Source organism: Dendropsophus ebraccatus, chromosome 6 (genome assembly GCF_027789765.1).
Source record: "Dendropsophus ebraccatus isolate aDenEbr1 chromosome 6, aDenEbr1.pat, whole genome shotgun sequence".
Lineage (NCBI taxonomy): Eukaryota > Metazoa > Chordata > Amphibia > Anura > Hylidae > Dendropsophus > Dendropsophus ebraccatus.
This window is the reverse complement of record NC_091459.1, coordinates 129948754-129967366: the sequence shown is the minus strand read 5'-3', so window position 1 is coordinate 129967366 and position 18613 is coordinate 129948754. Positions and strand designations below refer to the sequence as shown.

At 46.7% G+C, this 18613-nt stretch overlaps 1 protein-coding gene across 3 annotated transcripts in view; it reads right to left on the bottom strand.

Moving 5' to 3' along the window:
- PAQR8 (progestin and adipoQ receptor family member 8) overlaps nucleotides 1–18613 on the bottom strand; it is a 41513-nt gene that overhangs the window by 6048 nt on the left and 16852 nt on the right. Inside the window, exon 1 of one of the 3 annotated variants that reach the window (XM_069975958.1) lies at nucleotides 4613–4653. The exons of 1 other annotated variant lie outside the window; for it this stretch is intronic. The gene's annotated coding sequence lies outside the window, so the exon portion shown is untranslated. Of the gene's footprint in view, nucleotides 1–649; nucleotides 728–4612; nucleotides 4654–18613 lie in introns of those variants that run through there. One more of the 3 variants, XM_069975957.1, reaches the window with a different exon arrangement.

Sequence of the window (18613 nt, the reverse complement as noted above, 5' to 3'; positions counted from 1 at the left end):
TAAATTTTATGTGATTTATATAAGATGCATATATGCCACTCAGAGATCTGGGAAAGGGAGGTGGTAGAGCCCTGAAGAAGAAGAAGAAGGAGGTGATGGCTCCTGAGAAGAAGAAGAGGAAGAAGAAGAAGAGGATGGGCAAGAGCAAGACTCTTAAAACAGGGATGGGGAACCTTCGGTCCTCCAGCTATTGCAAAACTACAATTCCCATCATCATGCCAGGACAGCCAAAGCTTCGCTCTGGAATGGTCTCTGTCCTTGGTATACTGTTATATAAAGGTGTAGCAGAGCTGAGTTTGTCATAGTGATAGCACAATATTTATGTTTTTACACAGGACTGCAGAAACACCTTTCAAGCTGTGACAATCAAAAAGCTGAAGTATGAATTCAGCTCTGCTACATCTGTGTATAAGTCTATGTAGATTGTCCTCTTCTTTAATATAGAGGTGTAGCAGAGCTGAGTTTGCCATGGTGCTGTCACAGTGTCCCATCTATGACTTTACATAACTGTGAACATACCTGTGGCGTTACCTTTAGACTAGAGAGCGATCAGGACGTCCAAACACTCTCGCCCTAAAATGTTCAGTAACAAACTGAACTCTGCTACATCTGAATGTATATATTTCTATAGATTATGTTATTACCTTACCCTTCTCAGAGAGCTCTCCCTTTTCGCCTTCCCTCAGCCAGCTATATACTCGTAGCCCAAACCTACGGCTCGGCCACCCAGCCCGGGGTGTGTACTGAGGCAGCTACGCCTTCCTTTCTTTATCAGTACCTGAGCAGTAACCAGGCAGTCCCGGGTGTGGGTGTCAAACACAATGAATGACACATTGTGTAAATCTGTCACTTGCCTGGAACTTTCCAGGACATCCTTGTCCCCTACACTGTGTGAACATGACCTAAAGAGGGCATACACCTTTAATAACTGTCGGCCCATTGGCAGATATCATTCCAGTCCTCAACATACACATGGACTTTGGACATGGTCAAAGGGTCAAGCCATGGAATAAGGAGTAAGCCGCTGCCAGACAACTCCGCCACCAGCTTATCTCTCTGTGAACAATAGGGTCAGTCATTGAAAATCTATCACACCCAGTAGCAGATTATAAGAGGTCCGTTTTGGGCGTTAGCCCAGCGCCCTGAGCTCTGGGGGGGCCCATGGCCACCCAACAGACGTATACTTTCAGTGGTGTATTGTCTCAGTAACATTAAAGAACATGCTGAAGGACCTTATCATGTGACTATGATGTCACCGCAGGTCCTGTGCAGTCTGCACTATGGAGGAGAAAGACTAAAGATATAGTTACAGTAGGGTGGGGGGCCTAGGCTTGGTAAACAGCCCAGGGCCTATGTAAAAAAAGTTAATCCGCCCCTGATCACACCGGACCAGACAGCTGCTATATGCTATGGGCTGCCCAGACGATCAGCGATCACCTGGGCAGCTTCCCCCCCCCCCCACGTGTAATAGCGGCGGCAGTAAGTGGGGAACGAGGAGCAAACGAGCGCTGACAGCTTCTTTGCTCCTCGTAGTCGCCCCGTGGAATAGGGGCTTAAGGGTCCATTTACACAGAAAGATTATCTGACAGGTTATCTGCCAAAGATTTGAAGCCAAAGCCAGGAATGGATTTGAAAAAGGAGAAATCTCAGGCTTTCCTTTATGACCTGTTCTCTGTTTATAGTCTGTTCCTGGCTTTGGCTTCAAATATTTGGCAGATCATCTGTCAGCTTGGAAGGGCTGATAACAGGGGACAATAGCTCTATATCACAGCATTGCATATGAAAAGCAAATACACTTTAGAATTATTGCCCCTTTAAGGAGTCCTTGTCGTTCTCCTATTATGCAGGTTCGCACAGATCATACAGGAGATACAGCGGTGGTTAGTATGGAGGCTGGGTGGGGTCAGCTTCCTGAGGATATCCAGAAATAAAAAGAAGAGTAGGGTCAGATAGAGTAAATACTCTCAGGTGCATGAAAGGTATAATATACAGACTGGTGATATATCAACTGGTAATATACAGACTAGTAATAAAGACTAGTAATATATAGACTAGTAATATAGACTGGTAATATACAGACTGGTAATATACAGACTAGTAATAAAGACTAGTAATATATAGACTAGTAATATAGACTGGTAATATACAGACTGGTAATATACAGACTAGTAATAAAGACTAGTAATATATAGACTAGTAATATACAGACTGGTAATATACAGACTAGTAATACGGACTGGTAATATACAGACTGGTAATATACAGACTAGTAATACAGACTGGTAATATACAGACTAGTAATACGGACTGGTAATATACAGACTAGTAATAAAGACTAGTAATATATAGACTAGTAATATAGACTGGTAATATACAGACTGGTAATATATAGACTGGTAATATACAGACTGGTAATATATAGACTGGTAATATACAGACTAGTAATATAGACTGGTAATATACAGACTAGTAATATAGACTGGTAATACAGACTGGTAATATACAGACTAGTAATATATAGACTGGTATTATATAGACTGTTTATATACAGACTAGTAATATATAGACTGGTATTATATAGACTGGTAATATACAGACTAGTATTATATAGACTGGTTATATACAGACTGGTAATATACAGACTGGTATTATATAGACTGGTAGTATACAGACTAGTAATATAGACTGGTTATATACAGACTAGTAATATATAGACTGGTTATAAACAGACTGGTAATGTACGGACTGGTATTATACAAACTGGTAATATACAGACTGGTATTATACAACCTAGTAATATATAGACCGGTAATATACAGACTGGTATTATACAACCTAGTAATATATAGACTGGTAATATAACAGGTTCTTCGAGTTCTGCCTGTACCTACTGAAGCAATACTTGGCTTTTTAAGTGTGTGTGTGTAGGGGGGGGGGGTCTAACCTTATATAGCGGCCCTCCGGCTGTTATACAAGCTGTTAAAACCTCAATTCCCATCATACCTGGGCGGCCTGGCTCCTGATTGGCAGCTTAGACAACACAGTAATACAGGAGTGGGGAATGTAGGACTAAGTAACAATAGATATTAGTTATACGATTGTGCAGGATCTTTAATATTGCTGTCACACAACTTTCCCGGACTCCTGAAGGGCAAATCAGCCTAGTAAAGTCCTGACGTGTACAGGGAACCTACTACTACGTATCTAGGCTGTTTCACAGTTCATGGAGTTGGTTTAGCCGATTATAGTCTCTGTCCTTTTGGCCTTATTGATTGTTACCCAACTTTCTCATGTCCCTGATTAACACACAGTCTAGATAGGCAGTGATAAGGTTATGATGTATAAGTGACAGGTCATTCAGAAGGCTGAGTATCCTATGAGATGATCCCTGTAGGATCTGTAAGCCTTACTGGTTGTAACCCAGCTTTCCCAAGCACCTGATCTGCCTATGGATGCAACATGTGGGGACTATAATGGCAGCCATACTAGTGTCACCCGAAACATTGGCATCTCTCCTGAAGACACAAACCGGAGGACTCCTTACACAAGAGATGCTATTACGTAAGCCGAGTGATCCGGGGTGTGACCGCTGCATTCCTGGAAAGAGCTTTATAATAGAGGAAGTGGAGGTTATACAGAGCCAAATGCTCCAGAGGTTACAGAAGAAACATATATTTAAAGGGGAAGCGTCACGTTATAAATCACATGCAATTACTCTGGACAATCCCTGTCTATATTTCCTATAAGGTCACATGGCGGTCATAGAGCGGCATCCCCTGCTAGGGTATAATCTATATAAACCAGAGCAGCTCAGGTTAACATTACATGAGTGGCAATAATTTGTATGTGTAATACCACATCTAACCTGAAGTGGCCGCTGCAGGCTCCCTCAGCGATAGGCAGAGCTGCAGTGTAAAGCATGGAGGGAGAAAGCAATAGCATGTTGGTATCTTCGGGCGCCTATAATGTTTACCTGGGGCCAGTGTCGGACTGGCCCACCGGAGGACCGGAGAATCCTCCGGTGGGCCACCAACTTTAGAACCTGCACTAACACTGACTGATATGTTGTTTCTTACTGGTTCTTCATTGGTGGACCCCCAGGATCATTACCTCTGGTGGGCCCCAGATACCCCAGTCTGACACTGGCTGGTGCAGGAGGTGGAAAAGGATGAACAAAACAAGAGCGCAATGTGGCTTGTATAGGAGTCCGCTGCATCTCCCATATCACACAATTGTTTCTCCGCTAAAATCACAATATGGTGGCAGCAATCCAATCCAATAGAGATCTATATATCCTCCCCTCCTCCATCTATCGTCCTTGGCCACCTTATACCTCCCTGATGTGCGGAGGATACAAGACACCGTCTCACAATAGGATATTACAGGTTCTTGGGTCTGTTCCCATCTCTATACAGGTCTCATATAACCCAGCGCTCCCTGCTCCTATAATCCTGACCACTAGCTGACTATGGCTATAATGGCACCGTAGTCTCTTAGCCTTAGTAGCTTCTTTCTATTGGAAACAGCACCACACTTGTCCTCAGTTTGTGTGTGTAATTGCAGCTAAGCTCTATAGAAATGAATGGAGTCGAGCTGTAGTAACATCTACAACCTGGGGTGACGCTGTTTTTAGAAGGAAGCAGATGTGTTTTTCTAATCCTGGAGAACCCATTTAGATTCCCATGCATCCACAAGTGGAGAGTAGAGAGATTAGATGATCTTTCATGGTATAGGAACACTTAGGGGGAGATTTATCAAACATGGTGTAAAGTGCAGCTGGCTCAGTCACCCCTAGCAACCAACCAGATTCCACCTTTCATTCCTCACACACTCTCTGGAAAATGAAAGGTGGAATCTGATTGGTTGCTAGGGGCAACTGAGCCATTTTTACTTTATATCATGTTTGATAAATCTCCCCTTAGGCCCCGTTCCCACTGAGCAAAACTAGCGGAACATGTTCATTCTTCAGCGCGGACAGAGTAGGAGCGCGCACCTCCCATAGACTCCCATTATAAGCGGGAGGCTAACTGCATTCCGTGGCGGAATTGTCCGCCGCGGAATGTCGTTAGCCTCCCGCTCATAATGGGAGTCTATGGGAGGTGCGCGCTCCTGCTCTGTCCGCGCTGAAGAATGAACATGTTCCGCTAGTTTTGTTCAGTGGGAACGGGGCCTTAATGTCAAAAATTCACAAAGGTAAAAAAGAAAAATAAAATCCTTGCGAATGCTCCTTTAAACTCCTCAACTCCTTGGATCCTGTTGTTGCTGCAAACCTTCCAACACGTTGCTCCCCACGCAAAGGAAATTTGAAACCCTGCACCAAATAACGCCCACAAAACCGCTCACATTATGACTCATTTGCATACGCCACACCCCTTTGACTATTAGAAGGAAATAATCCTTGACTTCAAAACGCTGAGAAATATATGTATGAAGTATTCTTTTCTCTATGTCTAAGGAGATCAGGCATGACTCTACCCAATCTCTGCCTGTCTGTAAGGCAACTAAATGCTGCAGGAGCCCTCCCCCACTTTCTAACTGATTGCTGTCAGTGAATGGGAATCCCTGTATAGATCCAATACATCTCACACCTAAAGGTTTCTACAATAGAGAGTCTAGAGCAGGGGTAGGGAACTTTGGTTCTCCAGCTGTTGCAAAACTACAACTCCCATCATGCCCGGACAGCCAAAGCTTTAGCCAAATAATTACAGTCCAGGCGTTGTAGGGAGTTGTAGTTTTGCAACAGCTGGAGAGCCGAGGTTCCCTACCCCTGCTCTGGACAATCCTCTGTAAAATGGTGCGTTTACACAGACAGATTTATCTGACAGATCTTTGAAGCCAAAGCCAGGAACAGACTATAAACAGGGATCAGGTCATAAAGGAAAGACTGGGATCTATCCTCTTTTTAAATCCATTCCTGGCTTTGGCTTCCAAACTCTGTCAGATAAATCTCTCTGTGTAAACGCACCATTAGAACAGCAAATCTGTTGGCCTGATGGTTTGTTACAATGTATCAGCACAGGTAAGGGTGCGTTTACACAGAGAGATTCATCTGACAGATTTTGGAAGCCAAAGCCAGGAATGGATTTGAAAAGAGGATAGATCCCAGTCTTTCCTTTATGACCTGATCCCTGTTTATAGTCTGTTTCTGGCTTTGGCTTTAAAGATCTGTCAGATAAATCTCTCAGTGTAAACACAGCATAAGATGTATCAGGGTGGGTCGCTATCTAAACTGGATGCAATTGTAGCAAACACTAAGCTGTGAGTAATAAAAAGTTCTCAGCAGGTGTCCAGCCTTGGATGTGAGAAGGTTCACGTTTACTGACAGCAGAGATATTAAGAAATGGAGACCGCTGAGAATGTGGAATAGAAAGTGTGTGATACATTATACAATGGTAAAGCTTTATTTACATAAGGTCGGAGCACGCTATAGAAGATGATGGTGTGCCCTGGAGGAGCAGCAGCCCTGAGGTGTGGCCTGTTTGTATTACACAGTGATAACATGGTAGGAATGCAGAGTGCAGAGCAGTGATAGCAAATCTCTGACATTACTCCAGTCTACATCTATAGCCTGTGATGCCATACGGGGAGATGAGACAGCTGGCATGCCAGCCACAGTGCCCATCAGGGTCTGTTATATGTTGTCTGGTACTTTACCCAAATGCTGCTATTACCACTCCATAGTAGTTTAATCCGTCATTATTGTGTCTAAATAACAGTACCATACATTAGCCATATAACACTACCATATAACAGTACCATACATTAGTCATATAACAGTACCACATAAAAATACCATACATTACCCATATAACAGTACCATACATTAGCCATATAACAGTACCACATAAAAATACCATACATTACCCATATAACAGTACCATACATTAGCCATATAACAGTACCATACATTAGCCATATAACAGTACCATACATTAGCCATATAACAGTACCACACATTACCCATATAACAGTACCACACATTACCCATATAACAGTACCACACATTACCCATATAACAGTGCCATACATTAACCATATAACAGTACCATACATTACCCATATAACAGTACCATACATTAGCCATATGACAATACTATACATTAGCCATACAACAGTACCATACATTAACCATATAACACTACCATATAACAGTACCATATAACATTACCATACATTAGCCATATAACAGTACTATACATTAGCCATATAACAGTACCAAACATTAGCCATACAACAGTATCATATAACAGTACCATACATTAACCATATAACTGTACCATACATTAGCCATATAACAGTACTATACATTAGCCATAAAACAGTACCATACATTAGCCATATGACAGTACCATACATTAGCCATATAACAGTACCATACATTAGCCATATGACAGTACCATACATTAGCCATATAACAGTACCATACATTAGCCATATAACAGTACCACATAACAGTACCATACATTAGCCATAAAATAATACCATACATTAGCCATATAACAGTACCACATAACAATACCACACATTAGCAATATAGCAGTGCCATATAACAATACCATACATTGGCCATATAACAGTACCATACATTAGCCATATAACAGTACCATAGAGTTGCTATGTAATGGTACACTGTGCCGCCACCGCCATATGCTGCAAAATTATACCCTGTATCATAACTAAACAGTTATAGCATACAATGTAAATAACGCCATATAGTGCTCAATTTTATCACTGACAATGCTTAAAGCAGTATGTTAGGAAAAATTAAGGAGATTGTGTGGGGTCTGACCCCCGCCCATCTCCATATAATATAATACACATTGATGAAATAATAATACCACCACCACCACATAGTGCACATATAATATCGCCTCATGCGGCTAATATAATACAGTGCTCAAATAATATCACTATACAGTGCTCCACTAATACAACCATACTGCGCTGAAATAAAACCATCATACAGTGCATAAATAATACCTCCATACAGTGCCCAAATAATGCAACCATACAGGGTTCCAATTTACTGCCATACATTTGTCAAGTAATACCAGCATTGTTCAAATAATGCAACCACACACGATACTTCTATACAGTGCTATAATATTGCCAACACACAGTGCCCACATACTATATACCACCAGAGAGCTGAAATAATACCGCTATACAGTCACACACAGCACAGCTCAGCTTTCAGCTTTGGTTAAATATAAGCTGAGCTGTGATTGGTTGCTGTGGGCAGTTTACACCAGGTGTATATTTACACCCTTTCATAAATCTCCCTGATAGTGCTCAATACCACTGCATAATGCTCAATAATGCCACCATTGTGTGGCTACATAGCTCTATAGATGATGCACAATGTATAGTACCGCTAACATTAGATTTGTGGGGTCTCATGCCTCACCTGCCTAATGGAAACCATGTTGCAGTGCTGAATCTTACTTGTGGTTTTCATTCTATTTTTTGATCTTTTAGCTCTTTTTTGGTATCTTTTCCCTATTGCAAGTCAATCTGCGACCACAGTGACAACCACAAGAGCAGCATTACTTTCCAGCACCGGAGTGAGGTTTTCCATAGAAACAGTAAAGAATTATTCCGTAGAATCACTTACTTATCAGAAAGCCTGATTATATTATACTCAGGAAAAATATATTGATCTCCCCTCCACCAGGGGGCGCAGTTTTGGTGCAGTACTGGGGCAGCCATATTCATATAAATGGTCCACAAAACACTGCTTTGATATATGACCTGGTGGAGCGCAATTAAGATCCTATATAAGGTAGTAGATATAGGGGCGGGAGGTAGCAGTGACACCTGGGCCCTTGTAGGGGCCCAGAGGTCTCCACTATTATGGCTGGCACATGGTAGGTGAGGGCCGCTTGCAGATTTTGGCACCGGATCCCAGGACGTTGATGTTACACCCCTGACCTTGTGCCAGGGAGATGTTTCTAGAAACTTGTATGAGTGCTGTGTACTCAGGTCACCTTCCCAGGAAACCAGTCCGTCAGGGCCAGGAACAAAAGCAATGTCTCGACAGAAGCTTCTATGGCTGGTGGAGACGGCTGCCCGGCGACCATTGTTTCTGCGCTGACTAAATGTGAATGAGCAGGTTCTACTGTTATGTCACCTATGGCAATGGATTGCAGTCAACTATGGCAAAAGTTATTAACCCTTCCATGTCCAGAAATAGGATGGGGGGGGGGAGTGGCTAGCGACACAAAACTATATACACATATATACATAGGGCGGCCAAAAATCGCTGCGTTGCATTTAATGTGGTCGTACTGTAACCCGCAAGTTGTCGCAATAACAAATCAATTCTGAATAGATGGATTCCTGGAAACTTTAAGATTTCATCAGCCTCTGGTTTCACTGTTAGGCGCATTAGACAAAGAGGTCCCTATGAAAGACCCTATTGTCAAACAGCTCAGAGTGAAATATAGGCTTAGTTAATGGGGTTATCCAGAATTAAAAAAAACATAGCTGCGTTCTTCTAAAAACAGCGCCACAGGTGACCTCAGGATATGAATGGTATTATAGCTCTATTCACTGCTGAGGAACTGGGCTGCAATACCGCACCCAAACTGAGGATGAGAGTGGCACTGTTTCAGCTATGTTTTTCTAATCTTAGGAAAAAAGAATGTGTCACAGTGTCACATAACTAGGCAGACAAGCCATTCTGCAGTCTAGAGCCTGGAGGGCCCAGTCGTGTAGTGAGATAAAAGAAGAAGGAGGGTGACAACCCCTGCTATATTACATGTCTTACATATATGTAATATTTAAAGGACAACTCTGGCCAAAACATATTTTTTATATGTTATTACATAAGGAAAGTTAGACAAATTCCTAATGTACATTAATTATGGGAAATGCACATATAGTGCTATTTCCCTCAATTTAGTAGATCAGACAGGGTTCAGATTCTGTAAAAAACTGTGACGTCACGAATCAGTTGTAATTCCTATGGAGTGTCCAGCAGGGGGCGCACTATATAAAGAAGTCTATGGAACTGTATTGCATATACAACTGTATGTAATGTATCACAGGGACACAGGGCAGAGAGGGACCAGGCTCACACCGGGAGAGAGGGAGATAGATGGCACCAAGCAGGGAGGGAGAGAGGTGCCCATACATCTAACTACCTCCCCCCTCCCTCATTGCTCGGTGTGTGGGACACATACACACAGTATTACTCCTCTCATCATCTGCTCATAGTATGAGCAGATGATGGGGGAGTAGTACCAGACCGATCCCCATAACCACGCCACATACATCCCTCCATCCCTACCAATAATACCACAGTACAAGAAGCATACAATACCGCCAGAGTGACTGAATAATACCACCATACTGATAATAAATACAAACCGCTGTACTAAGACCACTATTACCCCCATACAATGACCATAAAGTGGTAGATCCAGCCATATACAGGCCATACCAGTGATCACAGTGCAGTAACATACAATGACCACAGGTGACGCCTTCTCTGATTCAAAACATTGACTTTCCGTTTTCTTCTCCATCTGGCCTGGACCGTCATGAAGATTTCTTCCACCCACAACCCTTTGTTCTCTTAGTTACACTCCCTTTTGCCCTTTTGTGCCAACAACCAATAGAGAAACTAGATAAAATAAAAATGTTTTCCCTTACCGTTTCTATATTCAAGTTGCTTGGTCCTCTTCCTACTGTAAGCAGGCCGCTGCAGGCAACATTCAGATGTCACTGTACAGCACTGCCTGCACCAAGCCCAGAACAGCAGAAAGAGGACCAAAGCACCTTGGTGTGGAAATAGAGACAGGTGAGTTTCACAGTGTTTTATACCTTATTTTTGTTGGTGCAAAGTTGGCAGTATTAACCGGGAGGAGAGGATGAAGCTTATTACTATATGGGGGCACAGAAGAAGACTATACCTGTTAGGAACCGGACAGCAGGACAAGACAAGACAGTGAGCCCTAAGCTCAGCCCCGCCCACTGTCCTCTACCTACTTGCCACAATCCGCCCTAAGATGGCGGCGAGCAACTGGGCGGCAGTCCCTGCACTGGCTAGGTGGGACACAAAGACAAGACAGACAGACAAAACACAATGAAGAATAGTCGACAGTCCGGGTCACAACAATCGGGCAGCAAAAGTACAAAATCACAATCCAATAAGCAGAGTCAAAAAACAAGCAATATGGTCAGGGGCAGGCGGCTAGCAAGGAAGGTCAGAACACAAGGCAGAAGGGTCAGAGAAACGACAGATAATAGCAGAAACTCAAGCAGGCAGAAACTAAGGGTGCGTTTACACAGAAAGATTTATCTGACAGATTTTGGAAGCCAAGGCTAGGAATGGATTTGAAAAGGGGATAGATCCCAGTCTTTCCTTTATGACCTGATCCCTGTTTATAGTCTGTTCCTGGTTTTGGCTTCAAAGATCTGTCAGATAAATCTGTCTGTGTAAACGCACTATTAGTCAATAACCAGCAATGATATCCCAGACTGAGGAAGTTATATAGGAGGCCAGGGTTCTGATCCAGAACATCATTGAACCATCCCCCTGATCTCCAAGCACAGACAGCTGAGAACAAACCAGATCACTGGCAGGAAGACCTGTCAGTCACAGCAGAACCAAAACACAGATTAACCCAGACATGGCCAGACAGAACTCAGCAGGTGAAGTCGGGTGTGTCTCTCAAGGTGAGCAAATAACCACTGTTCACAAACTACAAAACAAAACACAGAAACAGAATGCAAGAAAATCAGCGCCTTCTCGGCCGCACAGCATGAGCCGAGGGGCGCATAATGCTCCGCAAAGATACAGTCCTGACAATACCTGTGTGGGGGCACAGAAGAAGACTATACTTGTGTGAAGGCACAGAAGAAGACTATACCTGTGTGGGGGCACAGAAGAAGACTATACCTGTGTGGGGGCACAAAAGACTACACCTGTGTGGGGGCACAGAAGGCTATACCTGTGTGGGGGCACAGAAGACTACACCTGTGTGGGGGCACAGAAGAAGACTACACCTGTGTGGGGGCACAGAAGAAGACTATACCTGTGTGGGGGCACAGAAGAAGACTATACCTGTGTGGGGGCACAAAAGAAGACTATACCTGTGTGGGGGCACAGAAGAAGACTATACCTGTGTGGGGGCACAGAAGAAGACTACACCTGTGTGGGGGCACAGAAGAAGACTACACCTGTGTGGGGGCACAGAAGAAGACTACACCTGTGTGGGGGCACAGAAGAAGACTACACCTGTGTGGGGGCACAGAAGAAGACTATACCTGTGTGGGGGCACAGAAGAAGACTATACCTGTGTGGGGGCACAAAAGAAGACTATACCTGTGTGGGGGCACAGAAGAAGACTATACCTGTGTGGGGGCACAGAAGAAGACTACACCTCTGTGGGGGCACAGAAGAAGACTACACCTGTGTGGGGGCACAGAAGAAGACTACACCTCTGTGGGGGCACTTAGCCAGGACACTGAGGTTGTCACTGTACCACTGACATCTCAGGCCAATGTCTCTCTGTGCTGCTATAATTGTTAGCAGTCCTGAGGACACTTATATAGTTCAGATCGGCACTTGCCTGGTGACCTGGGCCTTGTGCAGTGGATTACCATAACTACCGATGCTAGGGCTGGTTCCCTCTTCCCTCCAAGGTGGCACCCCCTGAACCTGCCATCATTAGGCCACTGTCTGCCCTCCAGGTGCTTCAGGCTACATATGTGCTTTATTTCTATTGCCGCCATCTAGGACTGAAGTGTAGCAATGGGTTAAGCTGCAACAGTCTGTAGTTTCCCTAGGGTGGGGGTGGGGGTGGGGGTTTGTTGAGCAACCTGTGTTATTACAGCATCTTCCCCCTGAGGACGCCGGTCCCATAGCTGCTCACACATAAACTGTTTACACTGAACCTAAACAAACCGGACTGATATTCTGCCCCTTGCACGATAAATCACAAACCACAAGCGGTTACCACAACAAACTGCAGACCTACAGGAAGGAGCCCGGAAGGCCTCGCTCTGCGCTGTAATAGTCTCCAATATATCAAGAAGTGCCGTCAAATTATTTGCATCTTCTATATCTCTCCTTATATATAGTCATCGGCTCCTTAGTGCTCAATGTGATTTAAAAAAAACATAAAATTTTACAGTTTACAGCATGCCCCATGGACATAGACAACAATAGACAGGGCCTGTCCTATTCACATGAATGAGAAAAGCTTCTGGGTATGCTCAGTGACCTCACACAGGCATGACATGTAATTGTTGAGGACCGTATTGCACATTTTGGTCCCCAGCACCACTGTAAGGCCTTATTCACACATTCCGAAAAGTTGTCTGTGATTGTGGATCTGCAGTCGCAGATCAACTTAGTGCCCTTGATTTAACTTTTTTTTTTACCAGTTCAACTTTATTAACTACCACTGTACAATTCTAGTGGTTGCGGATGTACTACGGATGCAATTAAAGGGGTTGTTCACCAGCATTTTTTTTCTTTCAAATCAGATGACCCAAGCAAGTGCCAGAGATTTGCAATTTACTTCTAATAAAAAAAATCTCTAGTCTTCCAGTACTTAGCAGCTACTGTATGTCCTGCAGTCTGGAAAGCAGGAAAGGTTTTCTATGGAGATTTGTACTGCTCTGAACAGTTCCTGACATGGACAGAGGTGGCAGCAGAGAGCACTGTGTCAGACTGGAAAGAAAACACCACTTCATGCCGGACATACAGCAGCTGATAAGTACTGGAAGACTTGAGATTTTTTAATAGAAGTAAATTACAAATCTCCAGCACGTGCTGGGACCAGTTGATTTGAAAGAAAACTTTTTTGGTGAACTGCCATTTTTCACAGAATACGGAGCAAAAATGGTGAACCTAAATGTGGACCTTAAAAATCACTAAGGCGATGTTCACACAATGTTCAAAAGTAAAAGTATGGACGTTGTTGCCATCGGCAACAACGGGCATACTTTGTGCGGTGTGTAACATAGCCTATTTTCTATGGGATCCCAGCCGGAGCATATACACATCGTATACGCTCCGGCCGGGATCCTGTACGGGGCCGCAAATAACTGACCTGTCAGTTCACACAATGAAGCGAGCGGCTCCGGCTGCTTGCTTCATTGTGTGCTGTGGGAGGTTCTGATGCGGGCGCATTCTGATGCGGACCGGGTCACGGAACGGCCGGTCTCATACGTAGTGTGAACATAGCCAAATTGTGTAAATGAGGCCTAAGTATAATATTCAATGCATCTATATAAAAAAGGTCAAATACATATTTTTTTTCTAATTTATTGAATATTTATCACGTTTTTAAAAAATGTCATTTTAGCTTATGAGAAGCTGATGTTTATGTAGCGCGGACATTCCGTCATGTTGTGGTATCTGGTGCTCAGAGAATATGACAAGCTGGACTGATATATCAGCAGCACAATGAAGTCATCTCCCATTTATAATAAGACAATGGGGCTTTGTATTGAGCTTCTCCTATTTGCTGAATAAGATCTACAACAGTGAGTGGTTAGAAATCTTGTATACAACATAGGAACCAGGGAAGGGATTGTTACTCAGAGTCTCACTGGTTTTTACCTCCAAGGACCACGGCCCTGACATATAAATGGGTACCAGCTACAGCAGAGACCAGGAGCAGCCCTTGAAGGGAACTAGTTAGTGGGCCCTTAGTCTTATCTCCTGTGGTGGGCTCAAGTTAGTCTAGTCTAACCATGAGGGCAGTTAAAGGGGTTTTCCAGTTTTGGGAAAACATGGCCACTTTCTTCCAGAGACAGCAAAACTATTGTCTCCAGTTCAGATGTGGTTTGTGTTCCAATGGAACTGAGTTGCAAAACCCCACTCAAACTGGAGACAAGAGAGGGTCTGTCTCTAGAAGAAAGTGGCAATGTCTTTCTAATGCTGGATAATACCTTTAAAGGGGACTTGTCACCCTGGCTGCTGGGGTGAAGCCCGCCCGACCCCCAGGTGCAGCCCCTTATACTTATCCCCCAAAGTCCCGGTCCCAGACTACGTCCAGCGGCAGAGAAGTCCTCGTCGGAAGCCGTGCACGTGCTCACCAGAGATGAGTCCAACGCCCATAGAGAATGAATGGAGCTTCCGACGGGGATTTCTCGATGACGGAAGGGATCCGGGACTGGGACTTCGAGGAAGGGGTAAGTATAAGGGGGTCCACCAGGGAATTGGGCGGGCTTCACCCCGGCAGCCAGGGTGACAGGTCCCCTTTAAGAAGTCTTGATAGAGTACAAAAGCCAGAATCCCCATTTCTGGACGCTTCTGATTATACGCTTGATCCACTTTAATTTTGCTATGGGACATCTAAGTTGAAAGTACCCTGATGGAGTCCTGGACTCTAGTGGTGTCACTATGACCATGTGGTGATGCCATCTTTAGCCAATATATAGTCAGTTCTTTAGAAGCTGTTGTTACGGCCGCGGCGGCGTCCCGCGTTCCGGGCCGCCGCCGCGACCGCTACCTGCCCTATGCAGCAGCCGGTGTCCATAGTCGGGGACCCGGCGCTGCTGTCACCTCGGCCCCGGGGGGCGCCTCACCTCTCCACGCTCCTGTCTCCCGCTGTGCCAGCCGGCGCGCGCGTCCCCGCCTCCTAGGGCGCGCGCGCGCCGGCTGTCTCAGATTTAAAGGGGCAGTGCGCTCCTAATTGGTAGTTGCACCCAATCACTCCCCTATAAATCCCAGCATGCCCTGTCCTTAGTGTTGGAGCCTCTACATGCTTCCCATAGCGTTTGGCCCAGCTCCCTGTTGTTCCTGTGTCCTGTCCGTTACCTGGTCCCTAGTCCCTGTTCCTGAGTCCTGTCCGTTACCTGGTCCCTAGTCCCTGTTCCTGGTTCCTGTTCCCCTGTCACTCCACCTGTTCCTGTGTCCAGCTTGTCACGTGCTCTCTCATCTGCAGACTATTGCCTGTGCCATCTCCAGCCACGCCTCGCCTGCCGACACCAGCAACCAAGCCAGGGGTAGCGACCTGGGGGTCGCCTGCCGCAGCAAGTCCATCCCGCCTTGCGGCGGGCTCTGGTGAAAACCAGCGGCCCCTTAGACTCCGCTCCCTGGTGAGGTTTGTGCCATCGCTGGTGCCGGTCCAGTGGATCCACTACTCCGGGCGTTACAGTAGGCTCCAACCATGGATCCCGGCGAGGTGCCAGATCTCCGTGACGTCGCCAGAGTGGTCGCGCAACAGGCTCAACAAATCCAGAAACAGTCACAGCAGATCCAGCAACTCACTGCCGCCTTACAGCAGCAGACTACTGCCCAGCGCACACCATCTCCTGACGCTGCTTCTTCACTCCGACTGGCTCTCCCAAGCAAGTACTCTGGGGACTCTAAGTTGTGCAGAGGATTCCTGACTCAGTGCACCATGCACATTGAACTTTTGAGTAGTCAGTTTTCCACCGAGCGCTCTAAAGTGGCTTTCATCATCAGCCTATTAGAGGGTAGAGCCCTGGCCTGGGCCACGCCACTGTGGGACCGTGATGATCCTGTTGCTGCCAATCTCCGGGCCTTCCTATTCGAGTTTCGCTCCGTCTTTGAGGAACCTGCCCGTGCTTCTTCGGCCGAGACTGCTCTCCTCAACCTCTCTCAAGGCAGCTCCTCTGTCGGTGACTACGCCATCCAGTTCCGCACCCTGGCAGCTGAATTGGACTGGAACGAGGCCGCCCTGTTGGCCACCTTCAAGAAGGGCCTGTCTAGTCGAGTGAGAGACGTGCTCGCTGCCCGAGACCTGCCTACCTCCCTGAACGAACTCATTCTACTGGCCACCCGAGTTGATACTCGTTTTTCGGAGAGGGAGGAGGAGGTTCGGCATGAACATTTACTAACCCATTCCCGTCGCCACCCCCAGCTGGCGCCGGTTTTCCAGAATCCTGACCTTTCGATGTCCCAGCCCTCTCCTGAGATTCCTATGCAGGTGGAACGGGCTCACCTGACGCCTGATGAAAGAATCCGGCGCCTGGAGCAGAATCTCTGTCTCTATTGCGGTGGTTCCGATCACTTCCGGCTGGGATGTTCCCTACGTCCCCAAACATCCGGAGGACGCTCGCACCTAGGTCCGGTGGGACAGGTGTCCCTAGGTGCGAATGCCACCATTCCAAGTCTGTCTATGCCTGTTTCCATCCGGACTCCCTCAGGACAAAATCATCAGACTACTGCCTTCCTCGATTCTGGCTCAGCAGGCAGTTTTATTGCGGCAACATTGGTCCAAAGATGGCGGCTACCCGTGACCCGACTAGCCAGGCCCCTGACTATCTCCTCGGTCACGGGCGAAATTCTTACCGACCGTGTGTACTACCAGACCGCATCTTTAGTCCTCCAGGTGGGTCCTTCACATCAAGAAGAGATATCCTTCTACGTCCTGCCCCATTCTTCCCCCGCGGTCCTCCTGGGACTCCCGTGGCTACAAGAACATGCCCCTCAGCTGGACTGGAGAACCGGGGAGATTCTCAGTTGGGGTCAGGACTGTTCCCACCAGTGTCTCAAGTCACCTCAGACCAAGTGTATTATGTCATTTCCTGTCCCGGCCAAGCCTCTATCCGGCCTACCGGCAGAAGACCAAGACTCGGCGGATGCCTTCTCTGCCGAGCTGTACCCTCTCCCCGTACCCAAGACTAAGGTCGTGTCCTCTCACCACCGGAAGAACTTACAGAAGGTCCCTTGCCACGTTATACCGCCTGATCGCCTAGTACCAGTCGTCACCTCCACTCTTCAGAGAGTACCCCCCGGAAAGACTCATGTTCACCCTGCGCTTCGAAGAGGTATTTTGAACTGGGGACATTCCTCGTTGGAGGCCGGGCACCCGGGAGTCCGTAAGACCGGCCAACGGATCTCTCGCCACTACTGGTGGCCCAGCCTATCCCAAGATGTCAAAGACTTTGTGGCTTCCTGTGCCATTTGCAGGCAAGAAAGAGGGGGAGGCCAAAGGGGGGGGGTACTGTTACGGCCGCGGCGGCGTCCCGCGTTCCGGGCCGCCGCCGCGACCGCTACCTGCCCTATGCAGCAGCCGGTGTCCATAGTCGGGGACCCGGCGCTGCTGTCACCTCGGCCCCGGGGGGCGCCTCACCTCTCCACGCTCCTGTCTCCCGCTGTGCCGGCCGGCGCGCGCGTCCCCGCCTCCTAGGGCGCGCGCGCGCCGGCTGTCTCAGATTTAAAGGGGCAGTGCGCTCCTAATTGGTAGTTGCACCCAATCACTCCCCTATAAATCCCAGCATGCCCTGTCCTTAGTGTTGGAGCCTCTACATGCTTCCCATAGCGTTTGGCCCAGCTCCCTGTTGTTCCTGTGTCCTGTCCGTTACCTGGTCCCTAGTCCCTGTTCCTGAGTCCTGTCCGTTACCTGGTCCCTAGTCCCTGTTCCTGGTTCCTGTTCCCCTGTCACTCCACCTGTTCCTGTGTCCAGCTTGTCACGTGCTCTCTCATCTGCAGACTATTGCCTGTGCCATCTCCAGCCACGCCTCGCCTGCCGACACCAGCAACCAAGCCAGGGGTAGCGACCTGGGGGTCGCCTGCCGCAGCAAGTCCATCCCGCCTTGCGGCGGGCTCTGGTGAAAACCAGCGGCCCCTTAGACTCCGCTCCCTGGTGAGGTTTGTGCCATCGCTGGTGCCGGTCCAGTG